We start from the raw sequence: 12,985 nt of genomic DNA, 5'->3' as shown, positions 1-12,985 counted from the left end.
TACTTCAACAGAAGTTTTTTTATTAATGAATATCAAAAAAATATCATTGAGTTATAATAATTAAACAGAAAAAGCAATTACTTAAATAACAAACTTTAAAACTTTGCTAAGACATAGACATTTAAACATTTTTATCATGTAAATTTAAAAAATTATCTCAAACTCAATTTCTGTTAAAATTTTAAAGACCTGGCCACAATTTTTAAAAATTAGAGTATCATTTTTTATCATGTAAGTTTAAAAAAACTATTTAAAATTCAATTTCTGTTAAAATTTTATAGGCCTGACCAGATTTTTTTTAAATTATAGTAGCATTTTTTAAGTTAAAAATAAGCTTTTATACATATTAAATTTCAAATCAAGTTAATAGACATATTTTAAACATTTTTACAGCATTTGAAACAATATAATATACCAGAAATAAGTTTCTGATAAAGATTTTTTATATAGTTTTATTGTGTAAACATTTAGAATTTGTTTTGATTGCTCCTACATTGTTTGCTTTAGTGATAATACAAGTATTTTCATGACTTCACTAAAAACAGAAATTCAAAAAAATTGGGCAACCAGGACACCTATTAATAATGAATACCCATTTAAAGTCCTACCGCTAGATACACACTAAGCAGATCAATGAATGCTATAATTATATATGTTTTCCATTTTATGTGTTCCATTTTTTTTGAAGTTTAGTGCTTATGTTTTTTTTTTCTTTCAAATTTCTTTTTTAAATTTCGAAAGGCTTCGCGGAACCCTAGGGTTCCGCGGAACCCCATTTCAGAAGCACTGATATAAAGTATAACATTTAAAAATTAAGTAAAACACAAACCAATGATAAACATTTATTTTTATTTCACAATTATTTTAAAATTGAAGTTTCAGCAGCAGTCAGGCGACAAAATATTACAAAAATCTTATTTACTTGTTTTACAGACTTTGTTCAGACGACTCGAAATGACAAATGTTTGTGCGAAAAACAATAAAAACAAAAAACAATCAATTTATTGCTACAGGTATATGTTAAAACTGTTCACAAAACTTTTGCGACTGATTTTACATGATTCAAGGTCAAGGTACCGCAAACGACCAAATAACACCTAAAAATTAAAAGTACCTTTCTAATGAATGTTGCGTTTCAAAGATAAAATGTGAAACGATAAATACTTGAAGACTCGTCAGTTTATAAAAACAAACATCACAATTTTAATTAAACATCGGTTCGTTTAGCTTGTATGCTGAAATTTATTAAAAAAACACAATTTTAAATTTCATGCCTCGTAGCAAAGCATTTGGCTTTTGAGTTTTAAAAAATGAGTTTAATGAAAAACAATGAAAAGAACTTCTAATTTAAAATTTAATGAAATATACTTTCTTATAACTTTATACAATCAAGACAAGGGCTGCAAAAGTGCAAAAGAAACATTCAAAACTTATAACAATTGCCAGACTCAATTACAACTAGAAAGTCAAAAATTTCAAAAAATCCGCGGTGAACCTCGATGTTACGCTCCGGATAAACAAGTTCGGATGGTCGAACTAGAGGTTCGTCACGCTCGGCTTCTTGATCAGTTTCCGTTGTGACGTCACTGGAGGTCTATGTGACGTCATACTTTTGTGTGACGTAACAGATGGTGTTTTGCGCGGGTCATCGATCAGCAGTCGCTGGAAGACCGTCTGAAATTATTTTTGTGTAAAAAATATTATTTCAATTGATATTTAAACAGTAAGCAGACTAAACTTAAAAAATGCTTGAAACTATTGCAAAGTTTTCGATAAAAATGTTATTTTTTACAGCCTATCAATTTTTTTGTAAAATAACTATAAAACTTGAAGCACTTAAATTTTTTTTATTATATTTTAATTAGATAGAATTTGACATAAAATAAATTCTACTGCCAAAAAAAAAAACCCAAGACAATTAAGTTGTTAAAAGTATTGTGTTCAACTGCAAAAACAAGGTGAGAAAATAAAAATAAGTCTTAATAAAAATTTTAAAACACATTTGAAATCATAATACAGTTATAAATAAGTAACTTTTGAAGTAAACAAATACCTCATAATAATTTTTTAATTTACTTACAAGTAAATAAGTTTAATAAATATAAAGAGTATTAACAGAAAATGAAACAAAAACATTTAAACACAAAACAAAACAAGCTCGAACAAAAAATCGAACAAAAACACAACAAAAATAATCTTTAATTTTTAAACTCACGTCACAAATATGTGTCACCGGAATGCTAGAAAAAAACAATGCTGAAATTTTAATATCTTTACTTTTATTTCTAAAATATATAAAACAATATATCGGCACATTCAACTACCGACTCTTTTAAAGTTTTTTTAGTTTGCTTATAATTTAACTTATGCAGAGCCATCTTAATTAAGGCAAAGTGTGAAAGAGCTATATATTTTTTGAAACCGATTAATGTATCTTGACACAAAAATTTTCATTATTTTAAAGGTATTTGTAATTTATTTATAAAATTTATGTCTTTATAAAGATTTTATTCCCGTATTTAGAAGGAATATCATTATAAAACATTTTCTCAAAACTGCAAAAACGTCTCAAAGCCGAAAGGGTGATTCACAGAAAAATGAATTTGATGAAACATTGATGACTGCAGAAAAAATTGCTTGATAACAAAACGCTGATTTTCATATGATTCGGGTGCATGCCATGTTTTAATGTAAATATATACATAGGAGTTTTCAGTTACAAAAAGCTAATTAAACTGCGGGCAAAATGCTCAAACACAGGCATGTTGCTTGTCTGCTGGCGAATTTTCGTGGCTATCTGAATAATGCATTAGCAGAAAGCAGCTGAACGATAACAAAGTTATGCGTGTCTGGTAGGCGCTACATGCAACAACGCATTTTTTTTTGTAAATTTGTTTGGAAAACGCTTCAAATTAATCAGTTGACCTCTGCTTAACTTAAACACTTTAATTCTCCTATTTTTCGTCAACATACTGACCCACTCTAAACGCTTTCCGTTTTTTTTTTGTAAACGCGGCAATTAATCACTGGCAAGCGCGGCGGCATGTTTGCAGTTTAATCGCACTTAGCGTCAAACCGCCACACGGCAGCCTGATTGACTGCGGAACAAAAAGTTTTTATAAAACTTCCAATTTGTCCACTGCTTCGATCGATCGGCTTGTACACAAACACGAATTCTAAAGAGCAGTGAATCGATGAGTTTTGAAGCCAAACTTTTTGTTTTCTGCTAATTGCTGCGTTTTATGTCGGCCGGAAAGTTCACGAAAGCAGTTTGATTTTATCGCCCGGTGTTAATTTTCATTGGACTTTGTTTTCTTTTTTTTTTGAACTTTTAAAAGCTCCGATTTCAAGCTTTTAGCGAATTTTTAGTTGAAACTCCGCCTTTTCAACGCAATAAAAAATCCGTTGATTATCTACGTTCAATTACATAAAAACCAGCAGAATGTTTTCTTGATCTAAAGTCGAATTTAATCGCAGTAGGATGCCGCAGGAGGGGAAACCCGCAGAGAATTTGTCAGCAACTCGTTATCGCAAAAGTATGCTCGGTATTTTGACTCCCGTAAAACAAAAATGATAAGCACCGCGGGAAAGCATTAAACCCGAAAAATATTAATGAGAACATCGACTTGCTGTTGTGACGTCATAATAACAACGAAAACTCACGTCGCACATTTCCTTGACGCTGACCCGCTGCTCCTCCCTCGCTGCCTGGCAACCCGGGTTGCTGGGTTGGTTGCCATGGTACTTGTTGGAGGGGGTGGTCGGGGTGAGTATGGAGCCTATCTGGTCCTGCTTGACGACCGGGTCGCCGATTTCCATGGGGATGGGGCTGTACTCGGCCCCCTGCAGCATCTGTGGGTGATGTTTGTTGATAAATAATAAAACAATATAGTGAATAAAATATGAACTTCTTTTTTTTTTAAGCAATAAACATTTCTAATATTATTTTTAATAAAAATAGTATCAGCTATTTCGACCAAGTATTTTTGACAAAAAGCCTATCTTTTAAACTTAAAAACTTTTAGCTGGTTGTACTAGGTGTGTGCTAATACTTGTGTGTAGCAAATATTTATTTTTGCGAAAATTTTCACAAAAATGTCATCTGTGTGCAAACATTTGATTAGTTTCTTTTGTGGAAAGTTGAGCAAACAGAATTATCCCAGCTAAACTTTAGCTGGATTTACAAAAAGAATTAAGTTAAATTAGAAACAAAAGGTACTTAATAAAGTTTTTCTGTTTAAGCGTTTGAGTATTTTTATATAAAACAATAAACTTTTCTTTACAAAGTTATATAGCATTAAATGTGTTTAGTACAAAAATTATTAATAAAACAAAAGCATTTAAAAAAAATAAGTACACTTTTTTCTTGCAATCGATCAAAACACATGTTTAATTTTTTAGACAGAACACAATTACAGGGTGCCAATCAAACAAAATTACAAAAATCTTCCCATCAATCAGACAGCATCTGCTGCGAAATATCTTTATTTTTATCAATATACCTTCAGGGCACTTTCGCGTATTTTCCACCGGTAAATATCAATAATTCAATTAGCAAGCAGGTCTCACCGGTTTGCTTTGAGACTGACTACATTTTTCTAAAGAAATCTTCAACTGAACAAACGCGTGAAAGTTACAAGTTCCAAAACAACTGTTAATTCAAGTTTGGTTAATTTTGCAAGAAAAAACAACATAGAGAGGCCACTAGCAACAGCCCAAGTTCAAATACGCGGCGCAAGCAGCGAACAAATCAATAAAACCGAGAAATCTCAGTTTTTTCTGCAAGAATTAAAAGAAAGCAATATTCTTCTGACCGCTTTAGAAAAACTCACTTTTTCTTATTTCGTTGAGCCGCTTGAAATTCAACTTAGTGCTGCAGTTGTTTATCTCGTATAAAACTGAAAAAATATATAAACTTCAAGACGCTTTCACAATTTACCGTCAAACTTGCAGCGAATTTTTGTCGAAAACAATCTTAATTAAATTCGCAACGATCTTTGTCGTCAAAAAACAACTTGCACGCCAAAAAATCTCGCTATCGAAACTGCACTTCATTCCTTCAAAAAAAAAGCGAACAAAATTAATCCCGGCACAATTTTCAACCGAGTTTGTTTTTTCCCACTCGTCAACAAGCACACAAGAGCGTTGCCGCGACAATTTAGTTTCAATCACACGAGTTACAAGAAAACTCAATTACAGCGCGGTTCATGGTTGACACAACCGGGACACGAATTCCAAGCCACACACGAATTGTGACGTCACAACGAGATCGCTGCGCGGTGACGTAATATGTCGGAGCGAGGCGATCCGATTTGTGGCGCGACAATCCGAGATGTTAAGCAGATAAGTTGTGAATTGTGTGATTTATTAAAAATGGCTTGGTGGAGATTATTGTTGATGAGAAATTATCAACTTGTTTGTAGTCATCATTTCAATCGAAATCAACCGAGAACAGAAAGTTATGAGATTTATTTTCATGTTTTAGTAATTCATAGGTTTTTCCTTATCAAGTTTTTATTTGTTAGCACAATTTGTATATCACTTTTTTTTTAATCGCCGTAGACAATGTGATTTGTAACAACCTGAGTTTTTGAGCAGACAAGTTGTTGTGATTGATTTAAAAAAAACTTTTTGGAGATTATTGGTGTTGAGAAACTAGCAGCTCGTTTGTATTGAGTCATCGGTTCAATCATAATCTACCGAGACAAGCATTTTATGAAATTCATTTTCATGTTGTGTTAAATTTCTACTTCCTTGTTAAATTTTATTTTAACAGTAAAAATTCTGATGTTAAATTTTTTTCTAATTACCAATTTACAAGTGAAGTAGTTATGATGAAAACAATGATATGAGTTTAAAAAAAAAACTTAGTTATTGACTTGTTTCAATAAACAAACATAACAAAGCAGAAAACAGATTGAAACTACATTTTCTTAGTGCGAAATTTCAACATGTTTAAATCAAAAAACATTTTTTTCGCTAAGAAGTGTGAACTGAAGGACAGAGCTGAAAATCAATTTCACACTTTGAAGCTAATTTGATGCGGAAACGTTGTTGAAGGCAGGTGTCAAAAAACAGTTAAGATTTTTCAGCATGGCGGAAACACTTCAAAGTAAAAATGCTCGGCCAATTGGCTGCCTTACTAATTTGTTTTGTTCCATACTTAATCATAGAAAAAAAAACGTAAATTTTTCAGGGCTGACTCAAATCAAAGTTTTTTCTGGAAATCAAAAAAAAAGTTCAACTTTTGCTCTTTCTGCTTGAGAGGCGAGAATCAAGAAACTAAAATCGCCTCTTCATTTTTGCCGCGGATTAAAATCCGCGCTTCGTGCAGAGGCAAAAAAAATCACAAGCAAAGCTTTTTTGAGTTGATTTTCTACTTTAGAGAGCGAGATTAAGCAGCAGAGCTAAATAAAAAGTGAAATGTCGCAATTTTTTTTTGCAGCAGCAGACGCCTGAGTCTCGCTTATGGAGTCGGCGAGATCAAATAAAAACAATAAAAGTTCGACTTTCACGTCAACCTTTATTAAATTTCGTCTCAGTCTGTTGTGAACTTGAACGGCGGAATATACAAAAAAATCAAAACAAATTATTTCAATTTTTGTTATTGCGCGCAGAGTTAACATATTTGCATAGAAAATTTGCTTGGAGAATTATCTCTGGCGCTAAGATCAAAGGTTGCCAAATCGAAAACCGCAAAAACTTTAAAGCCGCGGTAATTTTAAAAGGCAAAAAAAAAACAATATTTCAGGCGAAATTTAAAGCGACCATGATTAAAGCACCAACAAAAAATAGCGATATTGCGCGAATTAATTCAAGCGTGAAGCGAACTATCGCGGAGTCTTTCACAGGCTTTCAGCGTTCAAAATAAAAGGCTTAAATTTCTCGAAAGAATCTTTAGTTTGATCATGCGTGACCGACTCCCTCTATTGGGATTTTTGCTTTGCGCCAACAACAAACAAAAACACAGACAAAAACCATACTGTAAAATATTCATTACATCGAGCTTTACTGCTTGTGTTTGTTTGTAGTCGTCGAGTTTCACTACTTGTGGCTTTTAATGTTTGTGTTTGATGATGCATTTCAGTGTAAGTTTGCTTTCAGCATAAGCTGTCGGGTTTGTGCATACCAGTGTTAATAACACGGTAGAGATTAGTTTAAAATACTAAAATATTTTAACAAAAAAAAGTTGTATGACAATTTTCTATATCATTTTTTTAATTTAAATACTAAATAGGGAGTGAAATTGCTAAAACACAACTTTTTTAATTTCATCTACAGTAATCTAAACATATAATTATAAATACAAAGCAAAACTGTCATGTGCACAAAATATGTTCAAAGTGAAAATATCAAAAGCAGCTTTCCCATATAAACTACAATCACATACTCATGTTTCAAGTAGTTTGTTTCATTCAAGTGGTTTTAAACAAGTACAAATCTTTTTATTAGGTTTTCAATAATATCGTGTTTATAAAATAAATGTTGTTATAAACAGTTTGTTATGTTAAATTGTCTTTTAAATTACTTTTGGATTGTGTAAACAAGAAATTTGATTTTATTTCAAAAAATATTATTTATTTTTATGGTCATTTGGAGGTCCTTTAAGCTTATTGTCAAAATAATTAGTATATATTGTCATTCTCAAGATGTGATATAATAACTAAACATATATTGTTTTACAAAACAACTTTAAAATGTATAATCATAAGCATTTTTTTTATTAATGTAAAAATTATTCAATTGATGTTACCAAACGGAAATTACAACTATTTTATAATACTTATGAAAATAAAGTATGATAAATCTAATAATATAGCAAAAAGACAAACTTTTCAAGCAGATTTTCACAACACAAAAAACCATGCAAACTATTTTTGACAATTTGCAAACCAACCATTCACCAATCGCAAATATTTACTTTTAACAACACGCTTTTTGATTCTCACAGCAACCAAACTCCAAAAGCGTGACGAAAAAGGCGCCACAGAGGAAGTTTAAAAAAAAATGAGTTGAAATTAATTACTTAGTTTTTTTAACTAAGACTAGTACAATTTTGTATATATCAAACCCTATTGAATATCTATTTGATCGTTAAAAAATATGTAAAAGTATATTTTTTGTTTGGTTGTAAATAGGCTGATGATTCTTTTCTCACTCGTTATTTACTTACAGTTAATATATTTCAGTGTTTTGAAGCCTGGTTTGGATATTTTGTTTTATACTTCTCTGATGAAAGTGGCTTGAAACATATAAAACTAAATTATTTTGAAGGTTTTTTTATGCTAGTAAATTATAAATTAAATACAAGTTAGCTTTTAATTTTATTTACTTTTTTCTTTTTGTTGTTAATCTGAAAAAAATGGTTTATTAAAATTTGTTTATTATTTAGTTAACATCATTAACTGTAGTTTGTTACTGAAAGAATAAATAAACATCTACCGGATGATTTACTTATTAAGATTGGCATTTCCAATAAAACAAGCAAGGCAAGACTAGTAACTTGAACAATAAACTTTTTAGTACATCTTCTATTAGAAAAAAAATCAATTGATATTCCAAATTTTATTGAAACTGTTACTGAAAATCTTTTCTACATTACTATTTTGAAAAACAAATGACCTTTTAAAAAATTAGAAGCAGTATATTCTTAGGCTAAAGACCTGTTTTTTTCTAAACGAAAACAAAAAGCTAAAACGACTATTTTAGTTTTTCTTTAAATATATGATTGATTAATTCATTTACCTAGTGGTCTCACTGTGTGCCTGAAATTTATTTAGGGGTGCCCGAAATTTATTTTTAAACTCATACTAGACCGGGGTTTACCAAAGTGGACCATATTATGTGGGACGTAAACTGCAAAGAATGGGGGGAGGCATAAGACCATAACTTGAACTTACACTAGATGTTCTGTAGTTGCTGATGAAGAGCACAAAAAAACGGTCTTAGGCTTATAAAAATTAGTATTTTAAGAGAAAGGCCATAGTTTTTACAATTTCTTCAAAAGAGGCCTTAGGAAAAAATTTGGAAAACCCTGTTTTGTAGCACAGGTCGTCAAACGACGGCTTGCGAAAGGGAAAAGAGTGACCCGTGAAAGAAACTTTGTTCGGGAAAAAACAATCAAACTTACATTAGATACCTTTGGGCTTGAAATGAAGAGAAAAAGTTGTCTTGGGTACGTTTCACGGTAAAGTTGAAATTTAAACTAGATATTCCGAGTCTCTTATGAAGAGTAAAAAAAAACTACAACTGTGAACTGCGAACATTTTTTTTTTCAATTTCTCCCGCAACCACCAAATGCCTGTTGACCTCTATACTTAACTAATTCCTTGCTCTACATATTTAGTTTATTGAACAAAAAAATCTAAACTTTTTTTTATTTAAAAACCTCGGTAGACAAAAAGACCTCTCGGTCATCGAGTTGCATACCCAACTTTAATCAAAGTTATAAGGAGCTAAAAAATTAATAGAAAAAACTGAACAGTCAAAATTTAAACTCTAAAACGAGAGACTCTACGAAAAATGAGATTATTAAACTCTACAAGATTACATATTTCCCTAAAAAAGATGTCCAAAATACATATTTTTTATTGTACCTAACATTAAACACACAAAAATATATATATAGAACTCTGCGTTAGAAAGCAAAGTTTTAATCTGAAATGGCTTTTCGTTCAAAATTTATCAATAGTTTTAGCAAACAACTTTACCTTTTGTAAATATGCTATGTTTAAAAAAAAATTAAATTAATTAATTTTTACTTTTATAAGTATTCTTAATAATTTAGATTCTACGATCAACTTATTCTAATTTATTAATAAATAAGTAGTAATTAAAAATAAAAATAAAAAAGTTAAGCTTTAACATTTAAACAAAAATAGTAAAATAAAGCTGTATCAAAAAAAAACTATGCTTAAACTAAAAAAAAAGAACACAATTAAAATTATCAGTTTTTACAAATTTGAATAAATACAAAGTCTAAAAGTTTAACTAAACCAAAATAACACTTATAATAGTAGATTAGTTTTCTTTGTAAAAAAATGTAATAAATAATCATCAAATAAGTCAACCTATTACCAATTAAAACTTTACCAGTAATTTCAGCTTATGATTTTAATTTTCTACTTTTCTTTTTTAGCTAAATATATATAGAGATTAATAAATTCATTTACTCAATTCATTCAATATTTACTCAGATGAAAAATAAATACTAATCTACTCCTTATATTTAAATAAAATATTGTTGTCCATCTTATATAAACTTTGTTTAAATAGTTGGTCATTTAATAAATTATCCTTTAGTTGAACCTAGAACCTTCAAATATGGCTTTGGTTTTTTAAATTAAAAGTTAGGTCTATCCAAAGCTTACTACCGTGACAAGCTAGTGATTAATAACTATTACTGTTTTTAAATCTTGGTAAAAAAAAAAGTTTTTTGAGGACCTTGTTGAATGGCAATGTAGTTTATTCATACTTTTAAAGTCACTTAAAACTTATTGGTAAAAAATTATTTATGAGTTTGAACATAAAAACTTTCAACTCTTTTTTAGTAAATTTTCAACATTAATATTATTTTTGTTATTTTTTAGTTACTTATACTATCTTTATACTTTAAATATTGAATGCACCTGAGTGCTTTATTTATGAGTATATTGATTTCATTATCTTTTGTTTTGTTAGTTTTGTCCCAGCATAACAGACCGTACACTATATGGCTAATAAGAAGTTAGTTCAAAATAAAGTATAAAAAGTTTTCATTTCAAAAGTACCTTGTTTTATACCAATTGCCTTTGATAATTTAATTTTCACCGTTTTAATATGTTCTTCCTAAGTTAAACTGTTATCTATTATTACACCTAAGTACTTAACTGTTTACCATTTTTACAGCTGTTTTACCTATTTTGACTTCAAGATTTATATTTTTCCAAAAACAGCTTTAATTACATGAGATAATATACTTCTAGTTTTATCTATATTTACTTAAAGTTTATTTTATTTAAGCCAACTCGAGACTTTTTGAAGTTCAAAATTAATGTTGTCGTTGTCTTGTAAAAGTGTGTTTTTATTTAATATTCTATAGAGTAAGGTATCGTCTGCAAAATTTACTACTTTTAAGCTAGTTTTGTTTCGTAGGTCATTAATGTGTATAAGAAGTAAAAGAGGTCCTAGGACTTTGTGGTAATCCTACGTCAACTTTTTCACATGTTGAACATACCAGTAAAAAATATCAAAATGTTTCCTTTTAGTCAAGAAGACTTAATTAACAATTGCATTTTCCCTCTTACATTATATCGTTCTGATTAATTTAGCAAAATTATTCTATTAACAATGTCAGCTGCTTTACTTAAATCAAAAAATACCGCACATACTGCTTCTCCTTTATCAAACATGTTCGGAACCCCTTCTAAAACTCAGACAAAGCCATGGTTGTAGAGTGGCTCTGTAACTGTGACATAATCATAACCATTGACCTAAGTTTTTTTAAATGTTAAAATTTTCTAGTTTATACATAGCTTTTAAAAATTTATATCATTATATAGCTATAAAAGCAGATAACAATCTTTATGTAAACCAATAAAAAGTAGTAAAGTTTATCATGTAATTTTGCTTTATAAAAAGTCAAATTTTATCAAACTTACATCCGCTAGAAGTTCTAAAAGAATTAAACATAGTATGTTTTCAAAATATTTTTACAAAATAAATTACTTAAAGTCAATTTTCTTGAGTTTCAATTACAAAAATTTTATCAAAAAATTTAAAAATTTTCAGGAAATTTAATCCTACAAAATTACAAAAACAATTAACATTATAAATTAAGTATTTAAATGCAAGTAATGTTTTTGCAATGTTGTAAAGTATTAATTAAATCTAAAACCTAAATTAAAAAAAAGTTAAAATAATTTTTTTACTTAAACTACAGTATTTAACCTTGACAGCTATTCATTTTTAATATTTAATTTTATTTAGGTTTATTATCAGTGTCAAAATTTGGACTACATGCTTTTAATTAGTCAAAACAAACATAAATTAAGTTGAGGCAGTTCAAAATTGTAAATTTATTTATAAACACACTTGAAGTGATAAAAGTCTTACATGTAATATCTTAATTTTATATCTACTCCTAGTTTTTTTTTCTTAAATTTAAAAATAGGTAAAAGTATAACTAACTATTCTAATATTTTTTTTAAAACCATCCATAAAGTTTTGATCAAAATTGTTTTTAAATGGTAATTGTGATCATTATAGCTATCCAGTAAAAGTAATAGTAGAAATAATATTAAAAAAACCAAGTTATTCTTTTCAATTATATATGCATACACTTTAATTGAAAATGCAAATGGTATTTATACATGACTCAAACTTTATAAAATACTTAATTCTAATTAAGCAGTTATTTTGTCCATAAACTCCGTTTAAGATTCTTTTTAAAAGCATGTGACACCTAAAACTTTTTTCAAGGTTGTTAATTCAATTATTAAAGCGACAACAAGTATTATTTTACAGCTTTAAAGTTTTCAAGTACAAATTAATTACTTTGTTTTTCTTACAACGTACTGAGTAAAGTTAGTTTTTTTGATCTGAAATTGATTCATAATTATTATAATAACTAGGTGTGCTTTTTATTGTAAAGAAAGGCCACTAATACTATATTTAATTTAGTTCCGCACTTCTTTTGTGTTTAATATATTAAATATATTTCTTCACTCTCAAGGTACATCTTCTTGTAATAAGAAGCATATTATGTAAACGTTTCAAATAACTTTTGTGTAACAAATAGTTAAAAAAACTATGTGCAATTTCAAATTATCTGAAAAATATTAAGTGTTTGTGGTCATATATTCAACAACTTAACCAAAAAAATTTTAAGTAAAGTCAGCATTGTTCAGCACATTATAAAAGTTTTATGTATTTTAAAGTTTAACAAATGTTTTTTTGGTAAAACTTTGTTAAAAATATTCAAACAAAATATTTTTATTTCTTTCCT

This window comes from Thalia democratica, chromosome 4 (assembly GCF_965202585.1).
Source record: "Thalia democratica chromosome 4, ktThaDemo2.hap1.1, whole genome shotgun sequence".
Lineage (NCBI taxonomy): Eukaryota > Metazoa > Chordata > Thaliacea > Salpida > Salpidae > Thalia > Thalia democratica.
The sequence above is the reverse complement of the archived record's forward strand: the minus strand, read 5'-3'. Positions refer to the sequence as shown.